Raw genomic sequence first — 24,902 nt, forward strand, 5'->3', positions numbered from 1 at the left:
GATGAGTATTTTCTTTATCTAGGACCACAACAAGTTATAAAAGTTAAACATTTAGATAGTGATTTACCCACTGTTGAATCTATGCATTGTAGCTGGTAGAGCAACATACAAGGGGTGGTTAAAATTGTGTAAAGAATATGCACGGTCTTTACAGTTAAGTAGTGTCAATCATATTCAGCACCACTATTGCTAAGGTGCATCTCCTTTGCCAAGTTATTTCCACGTGCTTCATTTTACTTCCTTCTAAACAGAAATAACTTCTTAATTGAAGTTTTGTAGTTATTAAAAGAGATATCAAATATAAACCACAGTATCTGGGACAGCATGTGACATCTCAAGGAACAAATATTAGACATTAAATATTACATGTCAGTAGTAACATTGTATTGTAAAGGAACAAAACATTTTGAATGTATTATTGCTATGTTCTAAAGTAAAATAATCCAATCATGATTTGCTGTTTCTGAGAGATATTAACATACATAATTACTGTAATTTCATTTCTGTACAAAATTTAGAGACTAAGTAGGACTATTCGTTACACAATAGTTGTTGATTTTTTAATCAATAGAATGCAGTGAATTATTATCAAAGTATACATTAGGATGACCAGATTCAAAACAACAAAAAGAAAAATCTCTTTCTCAAGAAGATGGCCTGAGGTGGCACAACTCTTCCACAGCAATGTGGTAGAAGGCCCATCCTCAGGTTGTGGGGAGAACTCAGTCTCTTCACAGCCTTGGGTTGGTTCACTCTCCTGGCCCTAGGCTTCTTGACTTCAGATGCCAGCCTCCATGGTTCTGGCTCTGAAGTTATTTTTCTTCCAGTGTGTCCCTTCTCTGTCCCTCTCAGTCCCTACTGGCAGTGGTTCTCTTTATACAGGTCCCACAACACTCTGATTGGCTTTCTATGCAGTGGCCTTGGATCATGCCCATCAGACATAAGGAGCTTCCACAATCTGTCCTTGATAACTCCATGTCCGATCCTGGCTTTCTCTGAAGTGGCTGACTGAGTTCACATTTGGTTAAATCCTCATGTGGGGCACCACTCTCTGGGGTCTCCTGTCTCGGAAGTCCAGAATTTTCTACAAAATCAATTTCTGCTCTCTTTGTACCCAAGAATTCAGTTCTCAGCTTATCTCTTTCCTGTCACATTTCACTGTAAGCTGCAAGGAGAAACCAGGCTGCACTTTCTATATTCAATTTGGAAATCTCTTCTGCTAAATATCCAAGTTCACGGCTTTTAAAATCTGCCTTCCAACCAAAGTCACTAGTCAATTTTGCCAGATTATCTGCCATTTTGAAATAAGGGTCACCTTCCTTCCAGTTTGCAATAACGCATGCCTCATTTCTGTCTAGAGCCTCATCAGAAGTATTTTTAGGGTCCACATTTCTACCAACAGTCTCTTCAAAGCATTCTCTGCCTTCTCTATCAAGCTCCTCATGACTCTTCCAAAGTCTTTCCCTTATTCATTTAAAAAGCTGTTCCAGCATGTTTGGTATTTGCAAACCACAGCAGCTACCCACTTTTCCAGTATCAAAATCTGTTCTAGTTTGCTAGCTGCCAGAATGCAATATACCAGAACTGAAATAGCTTTTAAAAAGGGGAATTTAATAAGTTGCGAGTTTACGGTTCTAAGGCCGTGAAAAATGTCCAAATTAAAGCAAGCTTATAGAAACGTCTAGTCTAAGGCACTCAGGGAAAGATAACTTGGTTCAAGAAGGCCAATGAACTTCAGGGTTTCTCTCTCAACTGAAAAGTCACATGGCAAATATGGCAACATCTGCTAGCTTTCTCTCCAGACTTCTTGTTTCATGAAGCTCCCCAGGAGGTGTTTTCCTTCTTCATCTCCAAAAGGTCTTTGGCTGTGTGGGCTCTGTGGTTTTCTTTCACAGAGAGAGAGATCTGTGGCTCTCTCCAAGATGTTTCCTCTTTTATAGGTTTCTGGTAAACTAATAAGGACTCACCTGGAATGGGTGAAGTCACATCTCCCCCTAATCAAAAGTTAATACCCACAATTGAGGGAGTCACATCTCCATGGAGATAATCTAATCAAGTTTCTAACATACAGTACTGAATAAGGATTAAAAGAAATGACCGCTTCCACAGGATGGATTAGGATTAAAACATGGCTTTTTAAGGACACATAATCCATTCAAACCGGCACACTGGGGATAGTCTGAATACAGTTCTGTTTAGAAATGGGGTGAATTAGACTAGATTTGACTATAGCACCAGTCTTTCCTTTGTGTCAAAATAGAGAGCAAGACTCAGGAAGTAGGACAAAGAACACCTTTTTTTTTTAAGCATTACATAGGGGAAAGGCATAGAAAGAAGAAATTGATCAGCTAGATAGTAAAGAATGGTGGTGATAGATGGTCCTTCTCTAACAGAAATAAGCCAATGAATGTCCCTCAATTGCTACCTTGGGTCTCATTTCATCCCCCACCAGTGGGTTAAAGTTAAGACACTTTATTTTTAGGGTGGGGATAGTGTAATAATCACCTTGGTATTGGAAATTGGAACTCTATGTGTGGTTTCCTATACATATCTCAGGGTTAAAGTCATTAGTTGAGTGCTGAATATCCACAAATGTCTTTCAACTGCCATCTTGAATCCCAATGTTATCCTGTATCTACCACAAACAATATCTCCCCTTAATAACATCTTATAGTAGTTTATGTCCCATAAATTAGTACTATCTAAAGCAGTACTGAGCATACTGCGAGAGAGATAATATAGTATTAAATGCCTATATTAGAAAAGAGGAAAAGTCTCCAATCAATAATCTAAGCTCCCACCTCAAGAGCTTAGAGAAGAAAAAGCCAAATAAACACAAAGCAAGTAGTAAAAAGGAAGCAAAGAGGCGAAATCAATAAAAATAGAAAAAAAAGGGTCTGTAGTTGGTTCTTTAAAAAGATCAGTAAAACTGACAAATCTTTGTTTAAGAAAAAAAAAGAGAGAAAAAGAAAGATGCACAATTTAATCAATATCAAGAACAGAATGGGGCGATGTTATTGCAGACCTTGCTGCCGTCAAATGGAAAATAAGGAATACCATAAACAAACACCTCAGCACATTAATTTGTCAGCCTAAAGGAAATGGACAGATTCCTCAAACACAAATCACAAATAATTAGACATAATCCAATGTGAAATAACTTTAAAAGCCTTATAAATATTCAAAATTTTTTGAGGTTTGTTTTATGGCTCTGGGTAGGCTCTGTTTTGGTATTATGTTCCACAGGAACTTGAAAAGAATGAGTGTTCCTCTGCTGTTGAATGGAGTGTTCAATAAATGTTGATTGGATCCTGTTGGGTGACGGTGTTGTTGAATTCTTCTAACTTGCTGACTTTGTCTAGTTGTCTATCAATTGTTTAGAAAGGGATTGTTGTTGAATTCTTCTAACTTGCTGATTTTCTGTTTAGTTGCCTATCAATTGTTTAGAAAGGGGTGTTTCAGTCTCCAACTAAAATTGTCAAACTAATAGTTTTTGTTTCATATATTTTGCAGCTCATGTGTTTGGTGGAAAGACATTTAGAATTGCAATGTCTTCTTGGTGGATTTTTCCTCATTTGGCTATATAATGTCCTTTTCTGTCTTTGGTAATTTTCTTTGCTCTGAAGTTTGCATTATCTGATTAATGTTTGTAAGATATATCTTTTTTACTTCCTTTTACTTTACCTATATTGTTATATTTGAAGGGACTTATAGACAGAATGTGGTTGGGTCTTGGTTTTCTGTTTTTGTTTTTTAACATGGGCAGGTGCTGGGAATTGAACCTGGGTATCCAGCATGGCAGGCGAGAACTCTGCCTGCTCAGACACCATAGCCTGCCCAGGTCATGTGTTTTTAACCCACTCTGCCAATCTGTCTCTTACTTGTGCATTTGGAGCATTTATATTTAATGTTATTATTGCTATCTTTGCACTTAAGTCTGCCACATTGTTTTTTTCTATTTCTTCTGTTTTTTTTTTCCTGCCTTCCTCTGTGTTACTTAAATATTCTTACAGAATTTCATTTTGATTTATCTTTAGTACTTTTGAGTGTATTTCCTTGTATAGTTTTTTAAATTGATTTCTCTAGTATTCTATTATGCAATGGGCATCCTGAATTTCCTCCTATTATTCTGGATATTTTCTTTTCCTTTCTGTAATACTAAATCTCCTCTTCTTGCATTTTCTATTTTCCAATAGCTTAGTTTCATCACCCAATTTAATGGTGCTCAACTCAATATTTTTCTATGAAATAGTGCATTGGAGATAGACTTTTGGATTTTCTATCTTTTTGCCTCCCCAATATTTAATTGAAAATCTGAGTTATAGAATTCTAAGCCACAAAGCACTTTGCTTCTGGATTTTAAAGGCATTATTTCATTGTTTTCCAGCTTCCAAAGTTGCTGTGAAAAATATGAAAATTTTTCATTCCTAAGTCTTTGTATTTATCTGTTTCTTTCTCTGAGGAATTTTATTGAAGCCACGTGTCACCCCAGTGTTTTGAATTTCAAGGTGATGTGTATTCATTGGGTCTATTTTATTTACAGTTCTGGGTAATTGGTAGGTCTTTCAATCTGGAAACTCATTACTTAGGTCTGAGAACTTTTAGCAATGTATTTATTTAAAATACTTTTTTTAACCTTTTATTTTTTCTTGGATTGAAAATATTTTGGTGTTAGCGATTTTGGGGCTGATTCTTTAAAATTTTTCTTTTTCTTATTTTCAAAATCCTTTTCTTTTTCTTTTACAGTAAATAATAAGGTAAAAACTTCATCTTTACCTTCCAGAGTTTCTACTGAACTTTTCACTTTTAATATCAAGAACATCTTTTCTTTGTTCCATTTATGCAATAACTTTTATTATCTCCATGTGCATATTAATAACAACTTTCTCCTTGAATATTCTGTCACCAAAGTTTGTCTCTCTGCTGCATTTATTTTAGATTCTTTATTTTCAGATCTGGTATTTCTTATTTGGTCTGTACATGTTTAAAAATAATGGACTAAAAGCCTTTGGCAGCATTTGGAATATCATGGATATCCCTCTATTTGAGGGCAATCTGGTGGGACCACTTCTGGGGCAATGATAATGTCAATTTATTTACATCTTTCTACTTGAGGTGGTCGGATTCACCATGGAAGGCTCTCTTAATGACATGTCTGAGATTTACTGAATTCTGGTACTAGAGTTGGGGAAGAGGGTCAGAGATTCAGCAGCCAGCATGAATTATATTTAAGGTATAATTCTATTTTCCCATTGGCGGTAGCATCGCACCACCTGGGCTCTCGTCCATTAAGCTAATATCTGTTTCATCCTCTCTGTGTTAGGGTTGGAAAGACCATCACATTTCATCCCTTCTGCCTTTTTTTTTTTTAAACGCTTCACCAATTCATCCTCACATCTAGATATACTTATGGTCACAAATTCCAGAACCTTTTGAAATTCTGTTGTGCAGATTTTTCCACTGCAAGCTTAGAATTAATCTTCCCCTCTTCATTCAAGTAAGTTGCCTCTGGTCCTTTGATTCACTTTTTGAAAATCACTTTTTGATTTCACTTTTGAAAAATAGTTTGCGGGTTCTTTTATTTGGAAGTTATGTGTCCTATGTGGATTCTTTGTGTTTGTCTTAAATATATAATACCCATAATTAATCTAACAAAATTTAAAATTAATCAACATTTTCTCCAAACAATAGAATGGCCTTAAAACCCTTTTGTCCTAGGACTTTCCTCCCAAATTTTATATTACTGTTCACTATTGTTTCATACCTTGCATATTTATTTATACAGTTAGCAATATAATCTCTCCGTATCATTTCTGCAGGTAATACGTTCCTTCCTTGTAAAATATATATGAGTATAAAACTGAATTGTAGACCTCTTTTTGCACATCTTACCAAAATAATATTTAATGCTGTTTATGTGCATATATAAACAAAATCTCTATAAAGCATACATGACAAATGTTAACACTATTGATTTTTGGAGAGGAGGGAAATGACTAGGCTTGTGCAGTGATGATCAAAGAGGACATTGTCTTTACATGTGATGTTACAATTTTTTATAAATTAACCATTTATTTTGAGAGAATTGAAGATTCACATGCAGTTGTAAGAGATAATATGGAGCAATCCCAAGAAACCTTTACCCAGTTTTCTCCAGTGGTAAGTAACATCTTGCAAAACTATAGTACAATGATAGAACCAGAATATTGATATTAATACAGTCAACATACAGACCATTTCCATCACCACAAGAATCCCTCATGTTGCCCTTCTATAGCCGCATACACCTCAGTCTCCAACCCTTAGCCCTGACAACCACTAACCTGGTTTAACTGAAGCTTGCATAAGAGTAACCTCCAGAGTAGCCTCTCGACTTTATTTTTGCCACTGATACCTTATTTGTTCCACTTCCTTTCCCTCTTTTGGTCAGGATGGCATTGTTGATCCCCAGTGCCAGAGCCAGGCTCATCCCTGGGAGTCATCTCCCAGGCCACCAGGGAGACTTTCACCCCTGGATGTCATGTTCCATGTGGGGGGGAGGGCAATGATTGCACTTGCAGAGCTGGGCTTAGAGAGAGAGAGAGGCCACATCTGAGCAACAACAGAGGTCCTTCAGAAGTAACTCTTAGGCATACCTGTAAGTAGGCTAAGCTTATCCACTATACAAATAAGCTTCATAAGATCAAGCCTCAAGATCAGGGCTTGGCTTATTGATTTGGGTGTTCCTCTAATGTTTGATGCAGTATCAGGGGTTTCCCCGTGGTAAAGTTTAATAGTTCCATATTTTTTTTCTCCTTGAAGAATCTTTGCCACCCAAGTTTCTTTCTTTGATTCATTTTTTTTCCCCCAGATGTGTGGTAATTCTTAATAGGTATGCTCATTTGAAGAATCATGAACTAAACACCAGTGCCATTTTGATATAGTGTGGCTTGTTTTTGTTTTTCCACAAAAGCCATGGCATCTTTTTTTTTTCTTTTCAAACAAAACTTGATTTGGCTTTTTTCTAAAATGCAATTTTATTGAGACATTTACACACCATACAGTCCATCCAAAGTTACAATCATCACATAATTGTCTGCTCATCACCACAATCAATTTTAGAACATTTTCATTACTCAAAAAAAGAAAAAGAAAAAACACAAAATATACCATACCCTTTATTCCTTACCCCCACAATTGACCTCTAGCATTGGTGTAGTACATTTGTTACTGCTGATAAAAGAATATAAAGATATTACTGTTACCTATAGTCCACTGTTTGCATTAGATACACTTTCCCCATATTTCCTACTCCATTATTTTTTTAAATATTTTTATTGAGAAATTTTTGCATACATATAGTCCATCTATAGTATAAAATCAGTGGCTCACAATATCATCACAGTTGTATATTCATCACCATGATCACTTTTAGAACATTTGCATCATCCAGAAAAAGAAATAAAAAGAAAAAAGGAAAAACTCATATATTCCATACCCTTTACGCCTCTCTCTCATTGACCACTAGTATTGCAATCCACCTAATTTTTTTACCCTTTCTTCCCCTCTACTATGTAGGTATTTTTTATCCTTATTTTTTTTGCTCATCTTTCCATTTTCTAGACAAAAGAAACATCAGACACAAGTCTTCACAATCACATGGCCACATTGTAAAAGTTACATAGTTATACAATCCTCTTCAAGAATCAAAACCGCTGATCTGATATCATCCATATTTTGAAATTTCAACTTCTGTGTGAGATTAAAGGGAGAGTTGCTTACTTGGTGCAAAATTTACATTTTGGGTAGTGCATTTCCTAATTTAACTTGTATGTTCAATTTAGTTGAACACCGTTAAGTACATGGAATCTTGAATAGGACATGAGATTTTGCTGATTAGTCCAGGTTAGTCTGATGCCTCAATAAATCCCGGGGTGATTTGGACAGTGAATAAAAAAGTTTTTGCAAACTCCCCTTGGGGGAATAGTGGGAAATATTCAACTTCACCATTTGGAGAATTCTTGATATTCTTGCAAGCAGTGGGGACAACCAAATCAATAGGCCGAGCCCTCAATCTCGGGGTTCGCCCCTATGAAACTTATTCCTGAAGCCTACTTAAAATTACGCCTACGAGTCACCCCCAGAGAACCTCTTTTGTTGTTCATATGTGGCCTCTCTCTCTAAGCCAACTTGACAGGTGAACTCACTGCCCTACCCTGCTGTGTGGGACATGACTCCCAGGGGAATAAATCTCTCTGGCAATATGGGACAGAAATCCTGGGATAAACCAGGATCCAGCATCAAGGGATTGAGAAAACCTCCTTGACCAAAAAGGGGAAGAGAGAAATGGGAAAAATATATAGTGTCAGTGGCTGAGAGAGATTTCAAATAGTGGAGTGGTTATCCTGGAGGTTATTCTTATGTATTATATAGATATCCCCTTTTTAGTTTAAGTTGCAAGTTTATAGTTCTGAGCCTGTGAAAATGTGCAAATTAAGGCAATGCTACAAAAATGTCCAAATTAACGCATCCAGGAAAGATCGATACCGTGGCTGAAGAAGGCCAATAACATTCAGGATTTCATTTTCAGCTAGAAAAGCACAGGGCGATGTCTGCTAGCTTTCTCTCCTGGCTTCTTGTGCCATGGAGCTCCCTTGGTGGTTCATGGTTCCCTTGGCTTCTTCATCTTCCAAGATCTCTGGGTATGTTGGCTCTTGTGGCTCTTTCAAAAATGGTTCCCTCTTAAAGGGTTCCAGTAAGCAATCCCACCTTGAATGGGTAGAGACACTTCTCCATGGAAACCATCTAATCAAAAGTTACCACCTGCAACTGGGTGGGTAACATCTCCCTGGATAATCAAAAAGCTCCCAGCCAGCAGTACTGAGTGAGGATTCAAACCAGCACAGCCATGTATTCAAATCTGTCAGTCTTTAATGGTTTCTGGGTTGGGCAGAATGCTTGGATTATGTTTCCCTGCCACAAGTAAATATTTCTATATAATATGTTAATTCATCATGGATATACATATTAGAGATCTGTAAAAAATCATTTTCTAAATACATGGGTAAAGAAATTATCAAGTTTACATGTGAAAATTGTTAGTAAAATATAAAGACAATCTTAATAAAAGCAGGTATAATATTAATTACAAATTCTTGTTTCCTAATCAAGCTATTTCAACCATCTTGTAGTGGTTTTCTGCTAATTCTCTCAATTTTTTGTTTTAATTGTAATTAAGTCTATAATAATCATAAGTATATAGTAATCATATATTATATAAAATATAGTAATTATAATATATATGATAATCTGTTATAATAAAATACATATATTTTAATGTATAAAATCCACATCCACATCTTGTTCCACAGAGGCAACCAGTATTAATTTTTAAAATTGCTTCACTTGCTGGTTACCGCCATGTTTATTCTTCCATTTAATGAATAACCAAATTGACATGAAAGTTAGGAATATATCTCAAATATATTTTCACCTTTTCTCTTTTTCTCACACATTTTGATAATTACAGCATTTTCATATTGCTTACTCTATCTTTCAAGTTTGTAAAGCATCATTAAACTCAAATTTTCTTGATATCCATATGCAAAAGAATGTAGGTGGACCCCTACTCATACGACTTATAAAAATCAACTCAAAATGGATCTAACATAAGACCTAAACATAAGAGCCAAAGAAAACATAGGGAAGCATCCTCAGGACTTGTGTTAGGCAATGATTTCTTAGACTTTACACACAAAGCACAAGCAACAAAAGAATAAATAGATAAATGGGACCTCATCAAAATTAAAAACACTTGTGCATCAAAGGACTTTATCATAAAAGTAAAACAACCTAGACAACAGGGGAAAATATTTGGAAACCACATATCCAATAAAGGTTTAATATCCATAATATTTAAAGAAATCTTCAACCTCAAAAGCAAAGACAATCCAATTTAAAAATGGTCAAAAGACTTGCACAGACTTTTCTCTATAGAATATATAAAAATGGTCACAAAGCACACGAGAAGATGTTTAAGAACATTAACCATTAGGGAAATGCAAGTCAAAACCACGATGATACACCAGTTCACACCTGCTAGCACGGCCACTACTAAAAAAAAACCCACATAATTACAAGCATTGGACAGGATGTGGGAAAATAGGAACACTCATACATTATTGGTGGGAGTATAAAATGATACCACTACTAACAGCTTGTCAATTCCTCAGAAAGTCAAATATGGAATCACCCTATGACCCAGCAATCCCACTTCTAGGTATATACCCAAAAGAATTGAAAGCAGTTCAGCCAAGTAATGAGCTCACTGCCCAATGTGCATAGGAACTGATATTGTGACATAAAGATTTTGAGAAAATAGTTTTATTGTGAGGGTGACTGACAAGGAGACAGGAGGCAAGGCTCAGCTCTGTCTCCCCGATTGTGGGGTCAGGTCGGCTTTTGTTTTGGGTGGATGCAAAAGGGCTTAGGGCACAGGCACAGTAACAGGAGCATAAGCAGAGGTTGCTCATGCTAGAGCATGAGTGGCATGTTATTAAATGGCGCCTTAGGCATGCTCTGCAGAGGTGTTTGCTGAGGAAAGGTTACTTAAGGTTATAACTGGCAGCAAATGCACATGCGTCTGGCTGGGGAATTGTACAGGTGTCTTAGTAGGTTCATGCGTGTATCAGGTGGTTTGTGAAAAGGTCAGGGAAAGGGGGAAGTTATGATAATGGCCTCTGGTTAGTTTCCCTTTGAATTTTGAACATTCTTCAGTCTTGAGGGTATCAGGATGATGACTGCTCTGGCTGCTTCAGGTTGCTGAACAGGGGTGAGGGAACTGCCTTGTGTGTAGTTGTAGTTGAATGTACTCTCACATTCCTGGTGGTTGTTCCCAGAGAGGCTGAAATCTGTGGGTCCTGGGGCTCAGTTGACATAGAAACAGTCTTCAAGTGTTGAGTCTCTGAGAAATAAATTTAACAAGTAAGTTAAAAATCATAGGCCGATAAAGAAGGAGAATGATCACGACTAGAGGGTCAATTAGCAGGTATAGCTATGACATATTAGGATGGTAGATTTTTAAGGACTCCCAGATAGAACTTGCCAAAGGGTTATTAAAATCATGTAACCATTTGCTTGTTTATATATTTTCTGCATGTTTTGTTCTAACTGGCCTGAAGTATTGACCTATATACAACAGAATGTGTTAACTATAGCACGAATTCCTCCTTACTCAACGAGAAAATAAAGTAGGGCTAAACAATCAACCATGGCTATGTAGGCCTATCTGTCTATGGATATCCAGGTAGCTTCTAAGGCTGCTGCGGTAGCATTTGCCAGTTCCTCCACTGTGACTGTTAGGTTATTTATTTATTTATTTTTAGCTTTCTTATTGTATAATATAACATACATACAAAGCAAAGAAAGAAAAAAGCAATAGTTTTCAAAGCACTCTTCAGCAAGTAGTTACAGGACAGATCCCAGAGTCTGTCATAGGCTACCATACCATCATCTCAGATTTTTCCTTCTAGTTGCTCCAGAACATTGGAAGCTAAAAGGAATAAATATTTTTTTGTCATCACAATCGACTTTTTTTGTGAAAATATATATACAAAAAGCAATAAATTTCAAAGCAAAGCACCACAATTAGCTGTAGAACAGAGTTCAGAGCTTGGCACAACTTTAAGTTTTTACTTCCAGCTGCTTTAAGATACTGGCTACTAAAGGAGATATCAATATAATGATTCAGCAATCATATTTGTTTGTTAAACCCTACCTTCTCTCTATAACTCCACCATCACTTTTGATTTTTCTCCCATTCTTTAGGGGTATTTGGGTTATGTCCATTCTGACTTTTTCATGTTGGAAAGGACTGTCAATGATATGGCATAGGGAATGGACCTAGTTGATCTTCTGGAGAGATTGGCCTCTGCATTTCTGGGCTTATGTGGTCTAGGGACCCATCAGGAGGTTGTAAGTTTCTGGAAAGTTACTCTAGTGCATGGAACCCTTGTGGAATCTTATATATTGCCCTAGGTGTTCTTTAGGATTGGCTGGAGTGGTCCTGGTTGGGGGTTGGCAAGTTATGATAGGTAGCAATGTCCAACTGAAGCTTGCGTAAGAGCAACCTCCAGAGTAACTTCTCAACTCTATTTGCTCTCTGCTACTGATACTTTATGAATTATACTTTGTGGTAGTTACATTCAATTGTCAATTTGGTCAGGTGAAGGCACCTAGTTCTATTGCTGTGGACGTGAGCCAATGGTACGTGAACCTCATCTACTGCTGATTTACACCTGCACTCGGCTAGGAGGTGTGCCTGCTGCAATGAATGACGTTTGACTTAATTGGCTGGTGCTTAAATGAGAGAGTGCAATGTAGCACAGCCAAAGCAGATCAGCATACCTCGGCACTCACAGCTCAGCCCAGGTCCTTGGCGATACAGAAAGAAATCACCCCAAGGAAAGTTGTTGGAACCCAGAAGCCTGGAGAGAAGGCCAGCAGAGGTCACTTTGTGCCTTCCCATGTAAGAAAGAACTTCAGTTGAAAGTTAGCTGCCTTTCCTCCAAAGAACTAACAAAATAAATCCCCTTTGATTAAAAGCCAATCTGTCTCTGGTGTGTTGCATTCCAGCAGCTAGCAAACTAGAACACACTTCTTTCCCCCCTTTTGGTCAGGCACTGTTGATCCTACCCATGCCTGGGAATCATTTCCCACATAGTCATGGAGACTTCCACCCTTGGATGTCATGTCCCACGTAGGGGGTAGGGCAATGATTTGTGACTGTTAGGTTTTTAAATTTTGCTTCATGGTAGGTGAAATCTACCCAAGAAGGCAAGCCTGATAACTGTTTTTATCATCCCCAGGGTTCTTTTCCTCTGATGTGGTTCATAGGCTTGTAAATAGAAATGTCAGGTTTTAAATATCCTAAAGTACACAGGCATCTCATCCATACAGTATTTAAATAAACATTTTTGCTTGGGTACTAAAATCACTTTCAGATCTGTAAAAGGGCACCTGGCTTTTGGGGTTTCCACAGTTTCCCACTGAGAGGAGTTTTTTTTAACTTATAATTTGTTGGGACATATCTGAACCATCTAGGGTCATATTGGGATCACGACAGAGAAAATGGATATTAGCCATCAACATGGGTTGATGTGGATCTACTTGGTAAAGGTGAGGCCATTCATAGAACTGTGAGGTTTATTGCTTCTTTGAGCAGAATAATTCTTGCAAAACTGCTTCCATTCTGCCCACTTCACTGGCGTGGGTGTGATATGGCTCATATCCATTTTCTCTTAGCATTTAGAATATTACAAGCAATATACAATAACCCCGTTTGGTATTCTGGACCGGTTAGTGCAGGAATAGACAAACTGCCAAATTATTTGGGTTTCCATTGATGGTGTGATTGCATGTTGTCAGATTGTAGTTCCCGCTAGGACCTAGGCTGTAATATTTGTTTTTTTCTCCCTGAATATTGGGGCTTAAAAGTCCAAGTCCACATTAGGTAACAGAGCCAAGATATTGTTGTTTGGCTCTTGGGTTTTTGCTGCTTGTTTAGCAACGTGGTCAGCTAAATTATTTTCTTTTGCTATCAGGCTATCATTTTTCTGATGCCCTGGACAATGGACGCTTGCTACTTCTTGTGGCAACATAACTGACTTTAGCAGTGGCAACATAAAGACTTTTGCATATTTAATTTCCTTCTTCTTTGAGGTTAATAATCTTCTCTCTTTCCAAATGGCTCCAGTTGCATAAACCACTGAGAAGGCATATTTTAATGCACTTTTATTGAGATATATTCATATACCATACAAACCATCAGAAGTACACAAGCATTGGCTCACAGTATCATCACATAGTTGTACATGCAACCTCATGATCGATTTTAGAACATTTTCATTACTCCCAAAAAGAAAATGCAAATCCTCCTATACCTCTTATCGCTTCCATTATTGACCCATAGTATTGGTGTGGTACATTTGTTAATATTGATGAAGCAGTATTAAAATATTACTGTTAACTACAGTCCATTATTTTGCAATGGGTGCATTTTCCCCATATATCACTCTATTATTAACTCCTTGTAATAGTGTCATACATTTGTTCTAGTTCATGAAAGAAATTTTTAATATTTGCACAGTTAATCATGACATTATTTAACAAAAGAGTCACTGTGGAGGACTTCCGGAGAAGATGGCGGCTTAGTAAGACGCGCGGGTCTTAGTTCCTCCTCCAGAACAGCTACTAGGGGAGTAGAAACAGTACAGAAAAGCTCCCGGAGCCACGACAGAGACCAAGAAGACAGCGTACCCCATTCTGGAATGTCTGACTGGCTGGGGGAACCCACTCCGGTGAAATAGCTGAGGGGTGCGGGCTTCCCCGGGCCGGGGCGGCAGGCGGCCGGAGTCCCTTCCTCCCTCCTTCCCAGGCCAGCTGGGAGAATTGGACAGGCGAGCCCCTCAAGCTGCGGTGGCTGGCGCCACCCCTCCACGCGCAGCCCCCCGGACCAGCTGGGAGAATTGGATCGGAGATCCCCAAGCCGCGGAGAACGGCGACCGGGATCCCTTCCAAACACGTGGCTTCCCGGTGGATAGGCACTCCCCCAAGCCGCGGCGGCTGGCGCCCCCTCACCACGCTTGGTGCCCCGGGCTGGCTGGGAAATTTGGACAGGTGCTCTCCCAAGCCGCGGAGGCCGGCGACCTTCCCCATGCGCGGATCCCCGGGCCGGCTGGGAGATTCGGATTGGCACTCCCCCAAGCCGCTTCGGCTGGCGACCCCCCCCTACAGCGAGAGTTTCCCAAAGTTAAATGAGCCACAGCATCTTTTATTGGTGGGACCCGCAGACAGATGAGCGCCACGAGCACCACCTACTGGACAGGATAAGAAAAACAGAGCCCAGAGATTTCACAGAAAAATCTTTCAACCTGCTGGGTCTCACACCCAGGGAAATCTGATTAAATGCCCAGACGCCAGCAGAAGATAATGGATCACGCTCAGAAAATTGAAGATATGGCCCAGTCAAAGGAACAAACCAATAGTTCAAATGAGATACAGGAGGTGAGACAACTAATGCTGAATATACGAACAGAAATGGAAAACCTCTTCAAAAACCAAATCGATAAATTGAGGGAGGACATGAAGAAGACATGGGCTGAACAAAAAGAAGAAATAGAAAAACTGAAAAAACAAATTACAGAACTTATGGGAGTGAAGGACAAAGTAGAAAAGATGGAAAAAACAATGGATACCTACAATGGTAGATTTAAAGAGACAGAAGCTAGAATTAGTGAATTAGAGGATGGAACATCTGAATTCCAAAAAGAAACAGAAACTATAGGGAAAAGAATGGAAAAATTTGAACAGGGGATCAGGGAACTCAAGGACAATATGAGCCGCACAAATATACGTGTTGTGGGTGTCCCAGAAGGAGAAGAGAAGGGAAAAGGAGGAGAAAAACTAATGGAAGAAATTATCACTGAAAATTTCCCAACTCTTATGAAAGACCTAAAATTACAGATTCAAGAAGTGCAGCACACCCGAAAAAGAATAGACCCAAATAGGCATTCTCCAAGACACTTACTAGTTAGAATGTCAGAGGTCAAAGAGAAAGAGAGGATCTTGAAAGCAGCAAGAGAAAAACAATCCGTCACATACAAGGGAAACCCAATAAGACTATGTGTAGATTTCTCAGCAGAATCCATGGAAGCTAGAAGACAGTGGGATGATATATTTAAATTACTAAAAGAGAAAAACTGCCAGCCAAGACTCCTATATCCAGCAAAATTGTCCTTCAAAAATGAGGGAGAAATTAAAACATTCTCAGACAAAAACTCACTGAGAGAATTTGTGACCAAGAGACCAGCTCTGCAAGAAATACTAAAGGGAGCACTAGAGTCAGGTACGAAAAGACAGAAGAGAGAGGTATGGAGAAGAGAGTAGAAAGAAGGAAAATCAGATATGATATATATAATACAAAAGGCAAAATGGTAGAGGAAAATATTATCCAAACAGTAATAACTCTAAATGTTAATGGACTGAATTCCCCAATCAAAAAACACAGACTGGCAGAATGGATTAAAAAATAGGATCCTTCTATATGCTGTCTACAGGAAACACATCTTAGACCCAAAGATAAACATAGGTTGAAAGTGAAAGGTTGGGAAAAGATATTTCATGCAAATAACAACCAGAAAAGAGCAGGAGTAGCTATACTAATATCCAAAAAATTAGACTTCAAATGTAAAACAGTTAAAAGAGACAAAGAAGGACACTATATACTAATAAAAGGAACAATTAAACAGGAAGACATAACAATCATAAATATTTATGCACCGAACCAGAATGCCCCAAAATACGTGAGGAATACACTGCAAACACTGAAAAGGGAAATAGACACATATACCATAATAGTTGGAGACTTCAATTCACCACTCTCATCAATGTACAGAACATCTAGACAGAGGATCAATAAACAAATAGAGAATTTGAATATTACAATAAACGAGCTAGACTTAGACATTTATAGGACATTACATCCCACAACAGCAGGATACACCTTTTTCTCAAGTGCTCATGGATCATTCTCAAAGATAGACCATATGCTGGGTCACAAAGCAAGTCTTAACAAATTTAAAAAGATTGAAATCATACACAACACTTTCTCGGATCATAAAGGAATGAAGTTGGAAATCAATAATTGGCGGAGTGCCAGAAAATTCACAAATACGTGGAGGCTCAACAACACACTCTTAAACAACGAGTGGGTCAAGGAAGAAATTGCAAGAGAAATAAGTAAATATCTCAAGGTGAATGAAAATGAAAACACAACATATCAAAACCTATGGGACGCAGCAAAGACAGTGCTAAGAGGGAAATTTATTGCCCTAAATGCCTATATCAGAAAAGAAGAACAGGCAAAAATTCAGGAACTAACTGTCCACTTGGAAGAACTGGAGAAAAAACAGCAAACTAACCCCAAAGCAAGCAAAAGGAAAGAAATAACAGATTAGAGCAGAAATAAATGAAATTGAAAACATGAAAACAATAGAGAAAATCAATAAGGCCAGAAGTTGGTTCTATGAGAAAATCAATAAGATTGATGGGCCCTTAGCAAGATTGACAAAAAGAAGAAGAGAGAGGATGCAAATAAATAAGATCAGAAATGGAAGAGGAGACATAACCACTGACCTCACAGAAATAAAGGAGGTAATAACAGGATACTATGAATAACTTTACGCTAATAAATACAACAATTTAGATGAAATGGACGGGCTCCAGGAAAGGCATGAACAACCAACTTTGACTCAAGAAGAAATAGATGACCTCAACAAACCAATCACAAGTAAAGAAATTGAATCAGTCATTCAAAAGCTTCCTAAAAAGAAAAGTCCAGGACCAGACGGCTTCACATGTGAATTCTATCAAACATTCCAGAAAGAATTAGTACCAACTCTCCTCAAACTCTTCAAACAAATCGAAGTGGAGAGGGAAAGCTACCTAATTCATTCTATGAAGCCAACATCACCCTCATACCAAAACCAGGCAAAGATATTACAAAAAAAGAAAACTACAGACCAATCTCTCTAATGAATATAGATGCAAAAATCCTCAACAAAATTCTAGCAAATCGAATCCAGCGACACATTAAAAGAATTATACATCATGACCAAGTAGGATTCATCCCAGGTATGCAAGGATGGTTCAACATAAGAAAATCAATTAATGTAATACACCATATCAACAAATCAAAGCAGAAAAATCACATGATCATCTCAATTGATGCAGAGAAGGCATTTGACAAGATTCAACATCCTTTCCTGTTGAAAACACTTCAAAAGATAGGAATACAAGGGAACTTCCTTAAAATGATAGAGGGAATATATGAAAAACCCACAGCTAATATCATCCTCAATGGGGAAAAATTGAAAACTTTCCCCCTAAGATCAGGAACAAGACAAGGATGTCCATTATCACCACAATTATTCAACATCGTATTGGAGATTCTAGCCAGAGCAATTAGACAAGAAAAAGAAATACAAGGCATCAAAATTGAAAAGGAAGAAGTAAAACTATCACTGTTTGCAGACGATATGATACTATACGTCGAAAACCCGGAAAAATCCACAACAAAATTACTAGAGCTAATAAATGAGTACAGCAAAGTAGCAGGTTACAAAATCAACATTCAAAAATCTGTAGCATTTCTATACACTAGTAATGAACAAGCTGAGGGGGAAATCAAGAAACGAATCCCATTTACAATTGCAACTAAAAGAATAAAATACCTAGGAATAAATTTAACTAAAGAGACAAAAAACCTATACAAAGAAAACTACAAAAAACTGTTAAAAGAAATCACAGAAGACCTAAACAGATGGAAGGGCATACCGTGTTCATGGATTGGAAGACTAAATATAGTTAAGATGTCAATCCTACCGAAATTGATTTACAGATTCAATGCAATACCAATCAAAATCCCAACAACTTATTTTTCAGAAATAGAAAAACCAATAAGCAAATTTATCTGGAAGGGCAGGGTGCCCCGAATTGCTAAAAGCATCTTGAGGAAAAAAAACGAAGCTGGAGGTCTCATGCTGCCGGACTTTAAGGCATATTATGAAGCCACAGTGGTCAAAACAGCATGGTATTGGCATAAAGATAAATATATCGACCAATGGAATCGAATAGAGTGCTCAGATATAGACCCTCTCATCTATGGACATTTGATCTTTGATAAGGCAGTCAAGCCAACTCACCTGGGACAGAACAGTCTCTTCAATAAATGGTGCCTAGAGAACTGGATATGCAAAAGAATGCATTCATATGCAAAAGAATGAAAGAAGACCCGTATCTCACATCCTATACAAAAGTTAACTCAAAATGGATCAAAGATCTAAACATTAGGTCTAAGACCATAAAACAGTTAGAGGAAAATGTAGGGAGATATCTTATGAACCTTAGAATTGGAGGCGGTTTTATGGACCTTAAACCTAAAGCAAGAGCACTGAAGAAGGAAATAAATAAATGGGAGCTCCTCAAAATTAAACACTTTTGTGCATCAAAGAACTTCATCAAGAAAGTAGAAAGACAGCCTACACAATGGGAGACAATATTTGGAAACGACATATCAGATAAAGGTCTAGTATCCAGAATTTATAAAGAGATTGTCCAACTGAACAACAAAAAGACAGCCAAACCAATTACAAAATGGGAAAAAGACTTGAACAGACACCTCTCAGAAGAGGAAATACAAATGGCCAAAAGGCACATAAGGGATGCTCAATGTCCCTGGCCATTAGAGAAATGCAAATCAAAACCACAATGAGATATCATCTCACACCCACCAGAATGGCCATTATCAACAAAACAGAAAATGACAAATGCTGGAGAGGATGCGGAGAAAGAGGCACACTTATCCACTGTTGGTGGGAATGTCAAATGGTGCAACCACTGTGGAAGGCAGTTTGGCGGTTCCTCAAAAAGCTGAATATAGAATTGCCATACGACCCAGCAATACCATTGCTAGGTATCTACTCAAAGGACTTAAGGGCAAAGACACAAACGGACATTTGCACACCAATGTTTATAGCAGCGTTATTTACAATTGCAAAGAGATGGAAACAGCCAAAATGTCCATCAACAGACAAGTGGCTAAACAAACTGTGGTATATACATACGATGGAATATTATGCAGCTTTAAGACAGAATAAACTTATGAAGCATGTAATACATGGATGGACCTAGAGAACATTATGCTGAGTGAGTCTAGCCAAAAACTAAAGGACAAATACTGTATGGTCCCACTGATGTGAACCGACATTCGAGAATAAACTTGGAATATGTCATCGGTAACAGAGACCAGCAGGAGTTAGAAACAGGGTAAGATATTTGGCAATTGGAGCTGAAGGGATACAGACTGTGCAACAGGACTAGATACAAAAACTCAAAAATGGACAGCACAATAATACTTAATTGTAAAGTAATCATGTTAAAACACTGAATGAAGCTGCATCTGAGCTACAGTTTTTTTGTTTGTCTGTTTGTTTGTTTGTGTCTTTTTTTTCTTTTTCCTTTTCTTTTTTTTACTATTATTATTTTTATTTTTTTCTCTATATTAACATTCTATATCTTTTTCTGTTGTTTTGCTAGTTCTTTTCCTAAATCGATGCAAATGTACTAAGAAATGATGATCATGCATCTATGTGATGATGTTAAGAATTACTGATTGCATATGTAGACTGGAATGATTTCTAAATGTTGTTAATTTCTTTTTATTCTTTAATTACGAAAAAAAAAAAAGAGTCACTGTGTTACAGATTCCCTTGTTTTAAATTCCGACTTCTCTTCTGGTGGCATACATGACTCTAAACTTCCCCTTTCTACCACATTCACACTCCATTTAGCAGTCTTAATTATTCTCACAATAACATGCTCCCATCACACCTATTTCCAAATGTTTAAATTCAATCTAGTTAACATTATGCATATATTAAGCAACCACTCCCTATTCTTTAGTCTCGTTCTACATCCTAGTAACCTATACTCTATTTTATGTCCATGAGTTTACATATTATAATTAGTTCATATCAGTGACAGCATAGAATATTTACCCTTTTGTGTCTGACTTATTTCACTTAACATAATGTCCTCAAGCTTCATCTATGTTGTTGCTTGATTCAGGACTTCATTCCTTCTTACTGCTGCATAATATTCCATTGTATGTATATACCCCATTTTGTTTATCCACTCATTGGTAGACGGACACTTGGATTGTTTCCATCTTTTCCTATTTGTGAATAATGCTGCTATGAACGTCATTGTGCTTTGTGTATTTGCATACTTTTTCAGACCTTCTGGATATATACTGAGTAGCAAGACTGCTGGGTTGCAAGGCAACTCTATACTTAGCTTTCTGAGGAACTGCTAAACCATCCTCCACAGTGGCTACATCATTTCACATTCCCACCAGCAGTGAATAAGTGTTCCAATTTCTCCATGTTCTTTCTAACACTTGTAATTTCCTGTTGAATAGTAGCCATTCTAGTAGGTATGAAATTGTATTTCACTGTGGCTTTGATTTGCATTTCCCTAAAAGCTGAGCATCTTTACATGTGCTTTTTAGCCATCTCTATGTCTTCTTTGGAAAAACGTCTGTTTGTATCTTTTGCCTACTTTTAAATTGTGTTGTCTTTTTATTGTTGAGTTGTAGGATTTCTTTATATATTCTGGATATCAAATCCTTATAGGATATGTGGTTTCCAGATATTTTCTTCCATTGAATCAGTTGTCTTTTCACCCTTTTGACAAAATCCTTTGAAGAATTGAAGTATTCTATTTTGAGGAGTTCTCATTTATCTATTTTTTTCTTTAATTGCTTGTGCTTTGTGTGGAAAGTCTAAGAAACTACCACCTTTCACTACATCTTGGAGATATTTCCCTACATTTTCTTCCAGGAGTTTTATGGTACTGGTTCTTATATTTAGGCCCTCAATCCATTTCTTAGTTAATTTTTGTATAGGGTATGAGATAGGGATCCTCTTTCATTCTTTTGGTTATGGATATCCAGTTCTCCCAGCACCATTTATTGAAGACATTGTTCTACTCCAGTTGACTGGGCTTGGGCATCCTTGTCAAAAATTGACCATTGATCTGAGGTTCTAGTTCTGAACTCTCAGTTCGAGTCCATTGATCAATATGTCTATCTTTATTGAAAAGGTTTATTTTGAGTCATTATAAATGGTGACTCCTAAGCAATTTGACAGCATACGTTTCAAACATGGAATGAACAAATACTTCCTACGTTATCAAATTGCTGTGGGCTATAGGTAACGAAAGAAACTCCACAATTTTCAATGTTAAATCTGCCGATACCAGAACCTGAGAAAGCTGCAGCTAAATCTCACCTTTGATTAGAGTTTCAGAAATATAAATATTAATGGTATTAGGCAATATATTAAAAATATATCTCAAATAGATTAATTTCAAAAAAGTAAGGATGGTATTAAATGAGAAAAAATAATTAATATATTTCTTTTTAAAAATTAAACGATCATATGGTAAGATTGTCCAGTCTAGTTAATGAAATTCATCATGACTCGTGTTGTAGAGTCAGCAGGAAACCCCATATCTCATATTATCCATCAAAAAATCAAACAATATAGAATCTCTTTTTTGTTTTTTTTACTTTTTTTGCAAAAAATTAACATTAAAAAAGCAATAAATTTCAAAGCACAGCACAACAATTAGTTGTAGAATATATTTCAGAATTTGGTATGGGTTACAATTCCACAATTTTAGGGTTTTACTTCGAGCTGCTCTAAGAAACTGGAGACTAAAAGAGCTATCAACTTAATGATTCAGTAATCATATTTGTTTGTTAAACCCTACCTTCACTGTATAACTCCACCATCAACTTTTATCTTTCTGTACCACTCTTTAGGAGTAGTTGGGCTATGGCCATTCTAACTTTTTCATGTTTGGAAGGGGCTGTCAATAATATGGGTAAGGAGATGGAAGTACCTGATGCTCTGGAGAGGCTGGGCCCTCTAGATTTCAGGACTTATCTGGTCCAGGGATCCATCTGGAGGTTGTATGTTTCTAGAAAGTGCATGGAACCTTTATAGAATCTTATAAATTGCCTTAGGTGTTCTTTAGGATTGGCTGAAATGGTCCTGGTTGGGGTTTGGCAAATTATGATAGGTAGCAGAGTCTAACTGAAGTTTGAGTGAGAGTGATTTCCAGAGTAGCCTCTTGAATCTGTTTGAACTCTCTCAGCCACTGGTAGTTTATTAGTTATACTTCTTTTCCCCCTTTTAGTCAGGATGCTATTGTTGATCCCATTGTGCCAGGGCCAGACTCATCCCTGGGAGTCATCTCCCACACTGCCAGGAAGACTTTCACCCCTGGATGTCATGTCCCACATAGGGAATTATGATTTCACTTACAGAGTTGGGCTTAGAGAAAATGAGGCCACATGTGAGCAACCAAAGAGATCCTCCAGAAGAAACTCTTAGACATACCTATAGGTAGGCTAAGCTTCTCCGCTACCTGCATAAGCTTCACAAGAGTAAAGCTCAAGATGAAGGACAATACAGAATCTTACTCTGAAATTATAAAGAAGATTATAAAGGTAACCCTTTAACGCCACTGACACAATCTTAACTCCAGCAAAATCCAGTAATAAGAGAAAGAAGAGAAAATACTGTTGTAAATAAGTCAAATTATCATTAATAGTTATGTTAATAGAGATGAAAACAAAACTCTAGCCACCTAGAAAATTTGGGATATGTGGATTTAAAGTAAATACTTTTACTTACTTATTCATAACAGGAACAAACGTATAAAATATATAAATTTTAAATATGTTTCATATATATTAAATGCATACAATTCAATATACAGTGCATAATGAATATGTTAAATGATGAAATTAAAATGCAGGCTATAAAAGAAGATACAAAGTAATATAAACAAAGCAAAAGACTTACTGGTGTAATGTTTCTATTTGTCATTGAATTGTTGACATAATAGCATAATTCCAAAAATATCTCAATTTTTATCTTTAAACAATTATCTAAAATACACAAAATACATGAGGTATATATTCAAAGGAATTGTGAAAATAAAGGAATGTACTCTTTTGAAGCAGTTATGTACCCCAGAAAAGTCTGTGTTCTTTTAATCCATCCCTGTGGTTGCAGACCTATTGTGGATGAGACCTTTTCCTTCGGTTGTTTCCATGAAGATCTGACTCACCCAATAAAAGGTGAGTCTTAATCCTTTACTGGAATCTTTTGTGAGAGGATAAATGACAGTAAAAGCCCAGAGAGTTTAGAAATTCCCAGAGACATTTGGAGACAGTCACTGAAACCAGTACCAGGAGAGAAGGACTAGCAGATGTTGACATGTGCCTTCCCCAAGTAACAGAAACCTTTCCTCAGAGATGGTATCTTCTCCCTTTATGCTTTAATTTGGACATTTTCATATAAAATTTGTAACCTAATAAATCCCCATTGAAAAAGCCAACCCATTTCTAATATATTACATTCTGACAGGTCTAGCAAATTGAAAGAGATTTTGATACCGAGAAGTAGGGTGCTGTGATTCACAAATACCAAAGGATGCTAGAATGGCTTTACAAATGGATAAGGGGAAGATTCTAGAAGAACTGCGAGATGCTTGGGAGGAAAGGCCTAGCTTGCTTCAAAGAAACTATAGAAATATAGACACTAAGGTACTTCCAGTGAGGCCTTAGACAGAAATGATGAATGTGTTATTGCCAACAAGAAGAAAAGCCACCCTTGTTTTAAAATGGCAGAGAATTTGGTAAAATCTAGTCCTGGTGTTAAATGGAAGGTAGAATTAGGAGTGACAACCTTTGATATCTAGCTGAGGCAATTTCCAAACTAAATGTGGAAAATGCAGCCTGGCTTCTCCTTGTAGCTTATCGTAAAATGCAAGAGGAAAGAGATAAGCTGAGAACTGAACCCTTGGGTACAAAGGAAAAAGACACCGATACTTTGGAAAATGCTGAGCTTTTGGAAAGTGAGTCCCCAGAGGCTAGTGTCCTTTGTGAGGATTTAACCAAACACTGAACCAGTCAGCCATTTCAGTACAAGCCAGAATTGGAAATGGGATTTTACAGAAAGGATTTGTGGAAAGTCCTGTTGTCTGACGGTTGGACCTTGTATGCTGCATGCCAAGCCAGCATGTTTTTTGCGAGATCAGTCTGAATGGATCCCCTGCCAGCCAGGACTAACAAAGAAAGAAAAGGGACAGATCGAAGGAAAAATGACTTCAAAAGCAGAACCATGGAAGCTAAGATCTGGAGCCAAGAAACCTCAGGCCAGGAGAGCAGATCCACTTGTGCCTGTGGAAAGGGTGAGTTTTCATCCCTGTAGTTTAGGAAGAGTGCTGCC

General features: G+C 37.4%; 1 long non-coding RNA gene across 1 annotated transcript in view; it reads right to left on the reverse strand.

The window, feature by feature from the left end:
* Positions 1-10,346: 10,346 nt before the first annotated feature.
* The window catches only part of LOC143669243 (uncharacterized), a 47,913-nt gene continuing 33,357 nt past the window's right edge, over positions 10,347-24,902 (reverse strand). Inside the window, exon 3 of the long non-coding RNA XR_013168799.1 lies at positions 10,347-10,942. This is a non-coding gene — a long non-coding RNA (uncharacterized LOC143669243). The remainder of the gene's footprint in view (positions 10,943-24,902) is intronic.

Source organism: Tamandua tetradactyla, chromosome 25, assembly GCF_023851605.1.
Source record: "Tamandua tetradactyla isolate mTamTet1 chromosome 25, mTamTet1.pri, whole genome shotgun sequence".
Lineage (NCBI taxonomy): Eukaryota > Metazoa > Chordata > Mammalia > Pilosa > Myrmecophagidae > Tamandua > Tamandua tetradactyla.